Genomic DNA, 15,524 nt, shown 5'->3' with positions numbered 1-15,524 from the left:
TCACAACGACCAGATAACGTCAGCAGATTGCTGATAGGCTTTCGCAAGGATATCCCGGCCTCACCGGTTGATGTCCCGCCTCACAGCGACAATGAATACGTATGCGCTGTCACAGTTATTGCCGGACAACAGTACACTCTGATTGGAGTATATCTTGAGCCAGGCACGCCATTTGATGCTTTGAGACTTGAAGACTTGATAGCAAGGTCGCCCTCTCCGCATAACTTTTGCGGAGACTTCAATGCTCATAATGAAATTTGGGGCAGCTCACATACATGTGCCCGAGGTGCCAAGCTTGCAAAACTTCTCTCCAAGCATTCAGTTCAGCCATTAAATGACGGCAGCATCACCTACCTCCGAGGCCCGACGACTACCAGCAGCATCGACGTGACATTTGTCACAAGTTCATTCGCCCACAACTTTGGCTGGTGCACTGATTTGGAGACACGTGGAAGCGACCATTACCCAATCCTCATATCGGCTTTCCATACGCAGAGGAACCCAAAGACATTCCTTATAAAATCTACAGACTGGGACGCATACAAGGAGGCTGTAAGCAGAGGAGTTACTGCGGCAACTCACAATGAGGAATTAGCATCGACAATTGCGTATTGCCTGAGGGCGAGTACACAACTTACAGCTAAAAATGATAAGCTACCTTCAAATGATGGCACATTCCAAAGGCTTTGTGCTATACACAGGCGAGCTGAAAGGAAAGCTCTGCGCACAAAAAGCCTCAATGACCTACGTGCATGTCCGCGGGCACAACGTCACATTCGACGCTACATGGATAAACTCATCCGGCAAAAGTGGCGTCACTTTTGTTCTACGCTGGATGTGCGCAAACCAGTAACCAATATTTGGCGGATAGTTAGAGGTATGCGCACGCCACTTCAACAACTCCACCCCTTCGCTGCACTCTCCCTTCACGAACAAAAATCTATAAAAGAAGTCTCAGAAGAATACTGCAAGCTGCTGTCGGCAGGGTCAGGGCATTCGACACTCTCCGCAGATGGTCAAACAGGCATCCCAAAGGCGGCAGTGCCAGCATTAGACCTGCCTTTCACAATGGAAGAACTATCCACAGCTATCGCGGAGACAAACAGGCACAAATCTCCGGGTCATGATGAGGTGACCTATGACGCCATTGCAAAGCTACCCCACACCTCCCGTCTTCGACTCCTGGAGTATTACAATTCTTCCTGGATGGCTGGTGAGGTCCCCACGGAATGGAAGCTGGCGAAAATCGTGCCCGTTTTGAAACCCTGTAAGCAGCCAACAAGCTACGCATCATTCCGGCCCATTGCCCTACTGAGCTGCGTAGGTAAGCTCATGGAGCGCATGATCTGCAAGCGCATAACTTGGTTCCTAGAAAGCCGAAATGAGTTCCCCCAAGAAATGAACGGGTTTCGTCAAAACAGGTCGGCGACTGACAATATCATCGCCCTCGTCTCATCAATTGAGGAGTACCTTCATGCTGGGTACATCCCAACAGCCGTTTTCCTAGACATCAAGGCCGCTTTTGACTCTGTCTTTCACCATGCAATTCTCGCAGCTTTTGGCAGTCTTCGCCTTGGAGGAAGGCTATACAAGTGGATTGGACATTATTTAAAAGAACGACAAATTTTGTATTACCACTCCAAACGGTCCAACACGCTTTCACGCAGTGGAGAGGGGCGTACCACAGGGAGCGGTGCTTAGCCCTCTCCTGTTCAATATTATCCTTATTCACATAAGAAGACACCTTCCGCGAGGGGTCCGCATAACAATTTATGCTGATGATATCTGCATCTGGACCGCGTCACGTTCGCGCTATATTACCCAGCAACGTCTTCAGAGAGCACTATTGCACATTTCGATGTACCTGGCTTCCAGAGGTCTTCCTCTCTTGCCAGAAAAGAGTGTTGCAATGGCGTTTACAAGGAAAACGATGACATGATATCCGCTGCTCCTAGGCGGACGATCGCTGCCATATGTACGATCTCAGCGATTCCTGGGTGTTGTAATCGACTATAATCTGTCATGGTCACCTCAGATCAAAAAACTCCGTGCGAGGATTACTGCAGCATCGCAAGTGTTCAGGTGCATGGCGGGAACAAAGTGGGGTAGCAACTGCCGATCAATGCTTCTGCTTGAAAAAGCCTACGTTGAAGGAACCTTGCGCTACTGTCTACCAGTGCTTCAAAGATTATCTACATCAAGCAATAAGACTCTCAATGCCGCACGGAGCAACTGCCTGCGAATATGTCTTGGCCTCCCAAAGGGTTCCTCTGCATCAGGAACAGTAGCGGAGGCAGGATGTCTCCCACTAGAGGTAATTGCCGCCCAGGAAGCTATGCGTACCCATCTCCGCCATGTCCTGCAAGGGAAGAGGGAAGAAGCACTTCCTACACCGTGTCCACCTAACTCACAGCAACTCTAGCCTTGGCCAGGCAGTGCAGCTCCTGCCCCTTCCTACTATTAATCAGCCTCAGAAACTACTACCTCTGGCCTTTCCTCCATGGACACTCTCGCCTCTAAAGGTGCAGAAGTCTGTTCCAGGTGTGAATGCAAAGAGCCGCATGCCACAGGCAGCACTTCTGCAAGCTACTCTCGCCTACTTAATCGAATAATATACGCAGCACACCCATATCTTCACCGATGGTTCAACTACTAAAGAAACTTCTTCTTGTGGCCTTTATGTGCCCTCAACAGGCCATGCCCTTTCTTACCGGCTGCAACGGAGGACCTCCTCTACAAGAGCTGAGCTTCACGGCATTAAGGAAGCTGTTTCTTACATCCTGCGCCGAACCGCCGGCCGTTGGGTTATCTTCACCGATTCAAAAGCATCTCTGCAGATCCTGGCCAACCCGCTGAAGAAAACGAATCACCAGCCAGTTTCTCTGGACATTGGGTATATCCATCATTTAGCTATTGCCGCAGGCCACTGCATAACATTTCAGTGGGTACCTGCTCACTGTGGCATTATGGCTAATGAAAAAGCAGATGAAGCGGCTCGTAAGGGCCATCAACATCAGAGATACATTCGAAGTTTTCTCACGAAATCTGATGCGTCCCAAATGGCTAAAAGTATTGCGTACGAAGAAACGTATCGGCTTTGGAGTTTGCCGAAACATCAGTACCAATTTCTTCACTCAATCGACCCACATCTTAGATCAAGACTCTCACTCAGAATTCCTCGACAACTCGAAACACTTTATCACCGACTTCGTCTGAATGCTGCATATACAAATGGCCTGCGATACTGTTTTGGACAAATGAACAGTCCGCATTGTGACAACTGTGCTTCGATAGAAACTGTGGAACATATCCTGCTTGGGTGCCCTGCGTATGCTACCGAGCGTGCGTACTATGAACATTGCATGCAGAAGCTCTGCCCAGTGCTCCTAACAATGGACAAAGTTTTAGGCCCCTTAGCCTGCTTCAGGCAACAGAGACTTGCAATGAACTTTCTTTTTACATATTTAAAAGACATTGGACATCTCGATAAGCTCTAAATTCACTTGCAGGTTACCTTCATGCATTCTTCTTGCAGTGAACTTCGTCAGCCCATTCGTCGGACTATGCACTCCATCATTCCATAGGTTACATCAATACTCGCCACTGCATCCTTAGTACCCATTTCATGGCTGCATTTTATCTTCGTTTTTTTTTCTTCCACCTCTTCCACGCTGCTCTCCTTCAGTCTTTATCTCCCAAATTCCCCTCCCTACGCAGAGTAGCATGCCAGCGATATTGAAACGCCGGCTAAATTCTCTGTTTCTTCATTACAGAGTCTCTCTCTCTCTCTCTCTGCACTACTGCTTCCGGCGCAGGTCGGAAGACCAAGCCTGTAGAGGTAAAAGTTAAGTTCCGGCACCCGGCAAAGTAGTCGCGTAAACAAAACTTCAAGTTTGCGAGATCTGCGAGATCGCCAAACTTTACACCTCCAAGTGAACAGTGAAAGAACGGAGCGCGACCTTCGTCTTCATCTGTTAATATTCATGATCATCGCTCTTCGTCTTTGTAGTAATGGCCGCCACAATTTTTTATGGCAATAAAGCACGCTCCGTCCTCGATCTCGCAGTATTCAATTTTAATCTAATTTTTGTTATCTCACTAGCTGTTATCGTTTAATTCCGGGATAGTTTCCACATTGTGCAAAATGTCGGTTTTAAAGAGACCTATTTGACAGCTGTGTTTAACAATGGCATTTGGTTCTCGGCAAAATTTGCCGTTCTGTACTTTAAAGCTTTTCTGAAAGTCTACAATAGCTGTGCTCGGATATTGTCCAAACGAAAACCTGCAAATAAACGCTGCTAAAAGAAAATAATATTGAAATTTTATTGCCTTATTTTTGTACGGTGTCTTAATCCACCATTTACAATAAAAAAATTCAAGCAACCTCTAAGGTAATGTAAGCCGCAACATCAATGCGGCTCACATGCAAAATATACGAATGAAAAGAAAGAGTGCACGTTAAAGATCTCCAGGTGGTCGAAATTATTCCGGAGCCCTCCACTATGCTACCTCTTTCTTCCTTTCTTCTTTCACTCTCTCCTTTTTCCCTTCTATTACGGAGCGGTTCGGGTGTCCACCGTGATACGTGAGACAGTTACTGCGCTTTTTCTTTCCGCAAAACCAAAACCAATTTTGTTTTTCTCCACATGTCAGGAAGCAAAGGTCCAATCCGAAGGAGAAAGAACGACGTCTACTTTCCTCCACAGCTCCTGTCATTGTCATTTTGGGATATACAAAAGCGAGAAGGAGGTCAATACATTAGGCAGCGAACAGATAATTTTTAGGTAGAAGAAGGTAGAAGCAAAGACCCCTTTGAAAAATATAATTTTTTCCTTAGAATATGTGCCGGTTTGGGTCTCTGACTTTGTCATAGTGATTTTGGCAGCAGCTGACTTTTTCGCCGCTGACACCGATATAGAACCGTGCTCGGGCTTCCACATGCACGAACTTCGCTCACAGAAGACAAGCGCTTGCAATGTCTCGTGCACTATGCGAAGCATATGTCCAGGCGGGTAATTTAGATCCGACCGTTGCTCTTGAGCATAAATCTGAAATACATGAAACAGGCTTGAGAACAGACAAAGAGTTGGGAAGATAAAAAAAGTGGAAACGGTAAGTGGAACGGAATGATTTCATAACCCCTAATGTAATCACCCCAGCCTGGGTACCTTTCAGGTTCAAATCAGTAATTAATGATAATAATAAGGATAACAATAATAATACAAGTAATATGTGCAAAATGCTGTTTATATGCGAGTCTCAGAGACATGTTCTCAATGGCTCGAGAACCGCTGTTCAATTGTTGGTACTTTCTAGTCCAACAACGTGCGCAGTAAACGTATGTTTCCACAAAACCAAATTTTACACTCCTTGAACCAGTCCAAAAACCACAAATATTCAAAATAAAGGCCGCCACCGTCTGGAAGACGTAGATGTAACGAGCGTTAGCTGTTTGGTTTACTAGATGAAGAAAGCGAAAAAGAACGCGCCGCTCGTCTCGAGAAACGGAATGTAATTCCGTTAACGGAATGTAAACAACAACAACAACAACAACAATGTAATTACCCTATGAAATAAGGTGGATTGCCACCATGCTCGGCTACGCGTGCACGCCCACCGCCTAGCGGAACGATCGCCGCCGAGCGCCATCTATAAGAGAACTTACGATGCACGTCTACCCATTGTCGAGTTGCATCCCCTCAAGATTCGTCCCAAATGAAATTCGCTTCGTTTGGGGGGTCAAGGTGGACCTAGAATTCGACTTGGGGTGCGATGTGGTAGTGCTTCAATTAGTAATTGCATCTATACAACGTTTACCTATTATTTTTGTGCCTTTATTTCCAAACCGTTTTCAAAGGTCATGACATCATTTTTCAAAGGCTGCCAGGACTCTGTGGTATTAACGGTAATCACCAGGACGATGCGGCTGCGCGTTCTGCTCACAAGGACGGATGTCCAGTGAGCATCCCAATATCAAGACCTGACGCTGCGTGTGGGCTTCGCCCTTTGGCGCTGGAGCTCACACTTTCAGCGTGGAACACGGGAGAGTTTTGCAACCTCCGCCTCAAGGCACTGGACCCTGGACTGCTCCTTCGTCTTCCACGTAACTTAGCACGTCGCGACGCAACATTGTTATGCCGTTTATGGATCGGTTTTGTTTTTTCCAACAACTATGCTTTCAGGATGGGGATGGCCGACAGTCCTGCCTGTGAAAGCTGCGGTTGTGAGGACACCATCGCTCATCTTCTCTGTGAGTGTCCTGCATTTGCGAGTGCAAGACATACACTGTGTGGTGCCCTGGACCGCCTCGATCCTTGCCCATTAACAGAGCAAAAGATCCTGGGTCCGTGGCCACATCAGTCGACTGCCCTCAAGACATACAAGGCACTCTTTGCCTACTTGAGAGCGACTGGACTGAGTGACAAATTGTGATAGCGTTGTGCGTGTGTTTGTGTTATGCCTTTTTCCCCTTCTCTCTTCCTCCTTTTAGTCCCCTAATCCCTATTTCGCAGTGCAGGGTAGCCAACCGGAACCCCTTTCTGGTTAACATATCTGCCTTTTCCTCCTCCTCTTTATCTCTCTTTTATTTCTAAACCACAACCCATAAGGTTTTATTTGCCTACCAAATTCGGTAAACTGTCCCCGGTTGGGTGCCCGTTGTTGGAGTATATATAGCGGAACGAATCCATGCATGAATAGCGGTCCCGTAACGGGACAGTTTTTGGTGAGGGGGGGGAGGAATGAGAGGGCGCAACCAATTTTAATGGCCGCCATCTTGGATTCGAGAAACCGAAACTGTGCCGCCATTTCGTCCCCTGACGTCATACTCGCATAGTTCCACCTCTTTCTACCACATTGGACTTTGACGTCATCATTGCCACGCGGCAGGTGGTTGTTTATAAAATGCTATTGTAGATAGCACTGAAAGTCTCAATCCGATAGGGTGCCACGATGTTAGCGCCGGGTGGAGACAACTTAAGCGACGCCACCATACTGAATCACAACTGGCCTCTCCCATGTACCGCGAAATGCTCGACTGGTAGCCCAGTGTAGCTCTCGCTGCAAAAGCCGTTCAAGTTAAAGCACTTTGAAGCGCGCCGAGAGCATGAACGGCGCCGTTACAAACGCTAGTGCGGCTGATCCCGTGTGGTTCAATATGGCGGTGCCGCTGAAGTTGTCTCCACCCTGCGGCGCTGGCATCGAGGCACCCTACAATGCGAGATGCGCGGTTTTCTAGTTGCAGTCACAGATGGCGCTTTGATCTCAGGGTGGTAGGAGACCTCACGAAATCTTGAAACGTGATGAGTAGTTGCTGCCACAGCTGGCGCTTTGATCAAGGGTGGTAGCAGACCCCACGAAATATCGAAACATGAAGAGTAAGAACTAACGCTCCTAAAAGCTCTATCTTTGGTCCAGTATTGCACAACAGAGAATTTAAAACCTAACGATGCGGAGCGTCTGCAGAATGGGTAGTTTAATAGGAGGGGAACAGTGCAACAGCAGCGGCACATAGACAAGACAAAGCGCTGGCTATCAACAGACTTTAGTGAAGAATGTAAAGGTAAATATACAGTGAAAGTCAATAATCAAACAGACAGAAGACGGTTTGATGGTCTTAAAAGACAATCTCAAACCGTCCAGCGTTAATCAATGGCTATTTCGAGACTTTTCCCATGGTATTAGCTTTCCTGGAGCGCTTCCCACGTAATCGTATGATAAATATAGTACGTATAAAACTAGAGAACGTCTCAAACACATATCGAACTTACCGATTTTTACACAGCGGACCTTTAATAACGACGTTATTTTAGAAAAAGTAAAAGCTATGTGCCATATCCTATCAATGTGAGTTGCGTTCGAGAAAAGTATAAAAGAATACTCATACTTTAGGAAGTAGTACTGCACCGACCCTCCATGATGACTGCATGTTGCGTCATGCACGAAAACAAACCCTTTTTAAACTTTTACCGCAGTATCAGTTCATACGAAATAAGCCTGTCGAGAGGTAATTCTACATAAGTTCAGCCCACAAAAGTCTAGACTCAGCACACGCCATTCGTGCGCTTGCCTTTTACGTGTCGTGTTCATTCGTCTACGTTTTCTTGGCAATTTCACTCGAAGTACGTATGCTGCCTTTTTTATGTAAACATCTTGTTAGTTTTCTCTGTTAAAGCGGCGGAATCGGGCAACGTAATGAGAGCAGCACAGAGATCCGGAGAATGATGTGTGTTGGTTGCTTCGATAAGAGACCACCGTGATAAGCATCTGGCACTTAAAAGTGGAGAGGAAACAGAGGAGGACAACGACATCACTCAGAGATAATAATAATAATAATAATAATAATAATAATAATAATAATAATAATAATAATAATAATAATAATAATAATAATTGTTTTTTGGGGAAAATAAATGGCGCAGTATCTGCCTCATATATCGTCGGACACCTGAACCGCGCTTTAAGGGAAGGGATATAGGAGGGAGTGAAAGAATAAAGGAAGAAAGAGGTGCCGTAGTGGAGGGCTCCGGAATAATTTCGACCACCTGGGGATCTTTAACGTGCACTGGCATCGCACAGCACACGGGCGCCGTAGCGTTTCGCCTCCATCGAAACGCAGCCGCCGCGGTCGGGTTCGAACCCGGGAACTCCGGAGCAGTAGCCGAGTACTCTAACCACTGAGCCACCGCAGCGGATCACTCAGGGGTTCAGGAACTGGTGTTGATGCCTGGGTTTTATTAAATAACCGCGCGGCAACGGTAGGACAAAAAAACAACGACTCATATCTCGAAATTTTTCCTAGGCATTTCTTAAAGCATGCCCCTGAGCAAAGGAATGCGTTGATGCGTAAAAGGTATCCTGAGGTGCTGTCTCGGAAAAAAGTGAAATTAACACGCTGATGCCGGACTCGTCCAGCACACGCCCCACAACTTCTACGATATAAACAGGTTTGTATTATCATCTATTTTATTTCTTTGGAGAAGAACGGTTAGTTGGCGTATTGGTTTACTTCATCTTGAAAGCAAAATTCAGGGCACACGGATGAAGGACACAGGAAGAGTAGACGCTACAAGCTTACAGTGTCTACTCTTGTTTCCTTCGTTCGTATGCGCGGAATTTTGTTATCAAGAAGATAATTTCTTTGGATATTTTTGTTGATTTTATTTACTTCCTTTGACATGTTGAGTGCCATCAGGCCGTTTGTAGCTTAAATGCCGTTTTATTAAATTTCAACTTGTATCCGATCCTTATTGTGTTCACCCCGGTTGACCGTTCATACGTAGTTTTGTTGCTATAGCTACATTACGGTAGCATTTCGAGCCTTCAGCGTGGTTGGTCACGTGGTGCGGAGCAGCTGCCAGCGGCGCGGTGCCGTGGCTGATCATATGCTTCGTCACGTGGCTGGTCACGTGGTTGGCCACGTGATCAAGTTCCACTTGGCCAGCTGTAGCTATCGTGTCACGCCAGGTTTAACCAGAGATAAACCACCGCCATTTTTTTGCGCTAGCTGTGCACACGTGATTACAATTTTTGCTGAACAAACCACTCACGTGTGATTAACCGAGTAATTAGTACCATGTAAACTCAAGATGACGGTCCAGTGCATTTATGGCAATAAGGAAAAGAACAGTCACCTAATAAGAAAACTTAACAATAAGCTACGGCAATAAAGGACTCTTGCTGTCGATTTCGTCCCGCGAGCTCATTAACGAAGGTTGATTAGTTCTGTTCGTTATGATCAATCAAGATCGAGTTTTATCAGAACGCGTACCACCTGGCGAAAAGAGACTACTAAGCATTCATTATACCTATACCTCCCCTTCCCCCGCCCCCAGGAATTCTTGATGAAGCTCCTTGAATTCGTATTGCAACGAACCGTATTTAATAGCACGCAGTGCACTCAACACACAATCATAGAGCGGGTAACAGGCGAGAGTTTTATCAAAACACATGCAAATAAAAATGGTTCTGCACGTCTGACGCGCATTTTACAACAGCGGTCCTGGGTGCATCTTTAACGTCGTTTGCAGAAAATAGCATGTTTGCTGGTCACACAGGGGATAATTGCCGGGGGAACTCGGATTCCTTTGAGTAACAAAACGCGCATCGCATTATCGCTCATATATGCACGGTTGCTTTGAACGCGAAAAGCCCACAGTCTGGCGACAAACGCGCTCTGAAACCCGCAGGACAGACGCAACTAGGTAATTTCGGACGCTACTCTTTAATGCGTAGCACAAAACTTCTTTCGCGGCTTCTTTATATTATTTTTTTGTCATTCGCGGTGCTGAACCGATACTCCCGTTCTCAGCTTTCATTGTGCTGCAGCCTAAACAAATACCGTGTTTTAAGCTGGGATTCGGATTCTGCGGCAATTGTGTAAAGAACCGTGCCCTTGGGAACTGTTGCCTTTGATTATGCGTTGCAAAATCTCCCTCTATATCGTTTACTTCAACCGTCGAGTTTTTTGTCGTGAGAAATCGCTAAATTATACAGGAGCCATCGTTTCATTATTTTTTTAGATGTCGATTATCGCCACAGTTGGCTGCTGCTAAAAAGCGGCTGTTACGCGCAAGGCCTTTGAAACTGCTCAATTTGGCGAAAAGAACTGCATATATGCCTGCATTAGCAGCGGCGTATGTAGTGACGCGCAATGACTAATTAGGTACACGAGAGTGCTCTTTAACCGGAACATCGTTTATTACGGGCAGATAGCTGAAGACATGTTTTCTTTGGATAAATTACGAAAGGATTGAATAGGTTTTATCTGTATTCGGCGGTACGAGCGAACGCTAGTTCTGCTGTGTTGATGCGACCCACATCCCTAAACATCCTCAGAAACAACACCAGCATCACAGCATCAACAAACAAGCATCACAGAGGCAAAATGGAGCTTGAAATTAAGTATTTCACTGCAGATTGCCATAGATGTGGCCATCACATAAACCTGGAAACTTTAAACTCAATGCCGACATTTGCGGTTCCGTTGCCATTCCCCACGTTATTGGTTACGAATGAATGTTTACAAGTGTATTGTACTACTTTACACTAAGGAACAGTTTTTTTTAAAGGTGCGTAGCAGATAAACGCCACACTCGAGCACTGCAATGCCTTTTGTTACGTTTGTACTTTCCCGATGGCAGCCTCGTAGATTTTGCAGAACGTACCATTCACTTTTCATTTTAATCCACAGTGAAGAAACCGGACTTAATCTGAAAATGAGCCATGTTCTATTATCATTTTCACTTAAGATTTTTTTTTACAGCATCTTTCAATGTCAAGGTTCTCTGCCCCTGCATAATAGGAGCAGTCATTGTCGTCACCCACATCCAGTGGAAGATCAAGTTCCACAGGTCGGTCAGAAAAGCTGGAATATGGTCAACAAACAAGCGCCAGCAACATGAGTTAAGGCTGCGGATGTGAAGCGCCAAAGCCAAGTGTGTGCACAGATATAAATAAGGGGAAAATAATTGGTTACGTATTTGTAGCTGATAACCATTGAAACATAATGTTACTTGTGGGTTTCAAAAATGTTTTAGTCATATATATTGAGTTGGAAAATGCCAGCCACCTTGCTATTCCCATGCTCGCTTGTCGATAGCTGTCGGCATTGGCAGGCGTATCTCGTCATGTCCGGACTTCATAGTGTGGGACTGATCACCTTTTGTCAGCGTTAATTGGAAGTGCTTCGTCGCTTTTTAAAGCGGAAGCGCTACTCCTCCCATGCCAAACCTCGAGGTCATGTCGCTCCGAACAATGACCTCCAAGCGGCGGAGCGGGGGTGTGGCTGTGACGTCATACACGCCGCACCTCGGCGCAGGAGCGGCACGCGGAGTCGGCGGCGTTCGCTTGCCTTCGCAACTGCGTTTAACAACCTGATTCAACGCTCGCCTCGCAGTTGCGCTGAAACACGTGATTCGCCATTCATCTGATAAGATAATAAACATCGCTAAGCGTTGCTTGACGTTCTCAGATAGCCATGGAGGAGTCCCGCGCTGGAACCAGTGCTTCGGCCGTGTGTCGTAGACGGATGATTGAATTTGACGGTTCTTGTGATCAAGAACGTCGGCAGAATGCGTTGAAGAAGGATAGAGCGAGGAAACATTAAACCAGAGCAAACAGTGTGTGACCATGCTTAACCGAGCTTCAGCTCTTTAAACTAGGTTCAGCCGGTTAGAACTCCAGCCTGTCTCGCGCCCGTTTAAATACAGCTCCTGTCGTTCGGGTTTGAAGCTGCTGCCTTAGGAAAGACAATATGTGGTTCGAGACGAATAACGCGCAACAGAAGAACTGCAGCTTCGTAGGGAAGTGTCAAAGTGAGAACTGCTCTGTTGACATTACATAGCAACAAGAGGGTGTTACAGTCACTTTCGTACCGTGGTACAAAACGCCTACATTAACGCCTACTCGCAATAAATTTTGTTTTCGCATTCTGCCAGCGCAAAATTTAGATTAGACGGAAGAGCGAGGCGGGGGAGTGCATGATTTTTTGTACACCATGCGGCATTGAAAGCTATGCTCTTGGAAGTGCTTTAGTGTAGAAAGAAGAAATAATTATATCATTTCTCGCAGGCGCCGATCTCGCCATATACACGCAGGGCGCGCCAAATTTTACCAGGCCGCTAACGTGGCTTCTTACTCGTCTAGTGGAGCGGTCAGGACTTTCTTAAACCTCAAAATCCCTGTGCGGGGAAGGAGAAACATTCTCAGATATCAAAACCTGGGTAGCGTGAAGGGCGCGTGAAGTGTCAGAATATACTGCAGAAAAGCATACCCTGCGGCCTAGAAACCTTTTGACGAAAGTTGCCCATGCTCGTTCTACTCATGTCTTGTGCTCTCGCAGGAAAGCCGACCGTATTTCGCTACAACCGCGTAAACAAGACGCACAGTAAAGGGCTAGTAATCCGCTAACCCTTGTGTAATGGAAATGGAATGCCGCGCCGAATAATTTTCTTAGGACCTTCGCGAAGGTTTCGTTAGTGCAGCACTCTTCATAGTTGCTGTCTTGAAGAACCAGGGAAGTAGTACTGCCTCTCTCTGCACACGCACGCACGTATTGAGATTTCTTTTCCACCCAGCTATAATAACGATAAGAAGCGATCGAGGGCTTGAAACTGCTGATAACACAACTGCTTGAATGTGCAGTTGACCTTGAAATACATTTAGTTTTTCAGTGTCTTTTGGGCACCGCAACAAGTTGCAGAGAAATATTATACGAAAACTCCTTGAGCGCATCTTGTCTCACAGCCACTGAGGAGCTTCAGTCTTTGATATCGCTGCAAGAAATGGTGCCTCATTAATGCGATTTGAAGCAAATGATCATTTTGAATTAAGGAGCAAAGCTTAAAAGTTAGCATTATTGGCACTAAGCTTATAATGAGGATTGTAGCCGAGTGGTAGACCGACCGTTGTTCTTAAAAAGAAATCACTCGTGGGCAACTTTTACGTCTCCTTATTTTGTAACTCCAAACAATATATTCCTGATGTATTTCAGTAACCTGCGCACGTTGAGAGCATTTAATTCGATTCCTTGTAGTGTTTGCACTACTCACCACTTAATGCTGCCGCTTAACTATCAGAATGATACTTGCAATCGTGGCCGCTGTAGAAGTACGGAAAGGTTTGATGACATGCAAGCTATACACAAAGCATCCTCTTGTTTAGGCCAGTTTTAGCTCGTATATAACTAAGGAGATTGCATTTCGTCAGTCCAACGGGGCTGCCCATCCAGACAGAAAATGAGCGCCTGTTTTTAAGCCAGAGATGCAGGGACCTAGAATGCACTGCCTAAAGGTTTTCGCATAAGCATTTTGTGAAAAAATGGCCCCTCATTAATATAAGTATTTTATTCCTTATAACTTAAATGTCTTCCTTAAATTATAGGGAGAGCAGCTTACAGATTCCTTTGCTGAGACACCGACGCGCGTCGTTAAACTACGCTATGAATCCAATAATGCTAATCCGCGAGTAAGGAAGCGGTCCGTTCTCTCTAATCGCGTGATGCATTTTTCTTCGTCTAGAGGCCTAATTAATAATTACCCGCGCGTCCAGTTTGGAAGTAATTAGTTTCTGCACCCCTCTATTACGGAGTTTAACCTGCTTCAGCGCTTTCCCCAATGTGCATATTTTGTCTTTACCCCACTGGAGTTTTAATACATAAATGCATTTAACGATTACACAAAGAGGAATTTATTATGCACGGGCAGAAAAAGGAAAACAACGCACACCAACGTGAGCGCGGAAGACGGCTCCACGTGCTTGTGAGTGAGAGAGAGAGAGAGAATAAACTTTATTTTTCTCTAGTTTTGTTCGTCTGCGGTGTCAGATGACTTGGGTCATCTTCTCTTGCACAGGGTCGTCTGCCCCTATTCCAGGGCTCCGCTGGATTCCGCCGCCAGCTTGGCCCGCCGGATTAGACCAATTTGGTCGCACCGGCGGTCGCTGGAGAGCAATCCCTCCCACTGCTCCGCACTCGGGTTTGGTATGGCTGGGACCACGGGTATTCTCGGGCGTTCCCACGAAATATGATATAGCGTGGACGTTTCGTTACACCATGGACATGTATCTTTATATTGCGTGGGGTGAATATTGCTTAGTATATGCAGGTTACGGTAGGTACCCGTTTGCAGCTGTCTCCAAGCTACAGCCTCTTCCCTGCTAAGTGATTTGTGTGCTGGGGGCAGCGTCTTCTGACCCCCTTAAAATAATCTAAAATCGCCGTATATCCCTGAGGGATAGGTACGAAAACCTCGGGGCCGCCTACGCGGGAAGCTCGGCTTTTCGTATGCTCTCGAGCTACCCTGTCGGCCTCTTGGTTGCCTACCACTCCTTCGTGACCTGGCGTCCGTACTATGGTATGCAAAAGTGGTGTTCCTTGCTTATCCTTTTGGGGTGCGCCGCAAGAGCGGGGTATGCGGAGCGCGCTGCGGCTGATTCTGCCGTTCATATAGTTTCGGCAGGCTGCTTGCGAGTCTGATATGATCGTTAAAGACTGCTTGGACCGGTAGCCCTTCGCTGCCGCTAGAGCTACGGCCGCCTCTTCGGCCTCGACTATTGTGCAGTCGTTTAGAGATGCGCTAGTGATCTCGCGTAGGTCCGAGCCTATCACCGTCGCCACCATGTTGTAATTGCCTTGTCCTGAAATTTTGGCGTATCTGGCTGCGTCCACATACACCGTTGTGTCCTTCAGGGCTAGTGTTCATTGTATATAGGTGGCTCTAGCCGCTCTGCGTGCAGTGTGCAGATTTGTGTCCATATTTTTGGGCAGTGGAGCTGCCTTTAATGTTTGTCTGTGTTCGTCGGGTATTGTGTCTGTCCTTTGAATTTCTACTAGCGCTCCTTCGCAACCCAGTTTTCTTAATACTTCCCTGCCAATTGGTGTAAGCATTAAACGTTGTAGCTGGGTTACAAGCTGAGCTCTTCTGAGCTCGTCTAGCGTGTTTAGGAGTCCTAGAACCATCAACTTTTCGGTCGGTATGCTGTTTGGTAATCGTAGGGCAGCTTTGAAGGCGCGGCGTACGATTGCT

The sequence above is a fragment of the Amblyomma americanum genome, chromosome 10 (assembly GCF_052857255.1).
Source record: "Amblyomma americanum isolate KBUSLIRL-KWMA chromosome 10, ASM5285725v1, whole genome shotgun sequence".
In the NCBI taxonomy this organism is placed as follows: Eukaryota; Metazoa; Arthropoda; class Arachnida; order Ixodida; family Ixodidae; genus Amblyomma; species Amblyomma americanum.
This window is presented reverse-complemented; position numbering follows the sequence as displayed.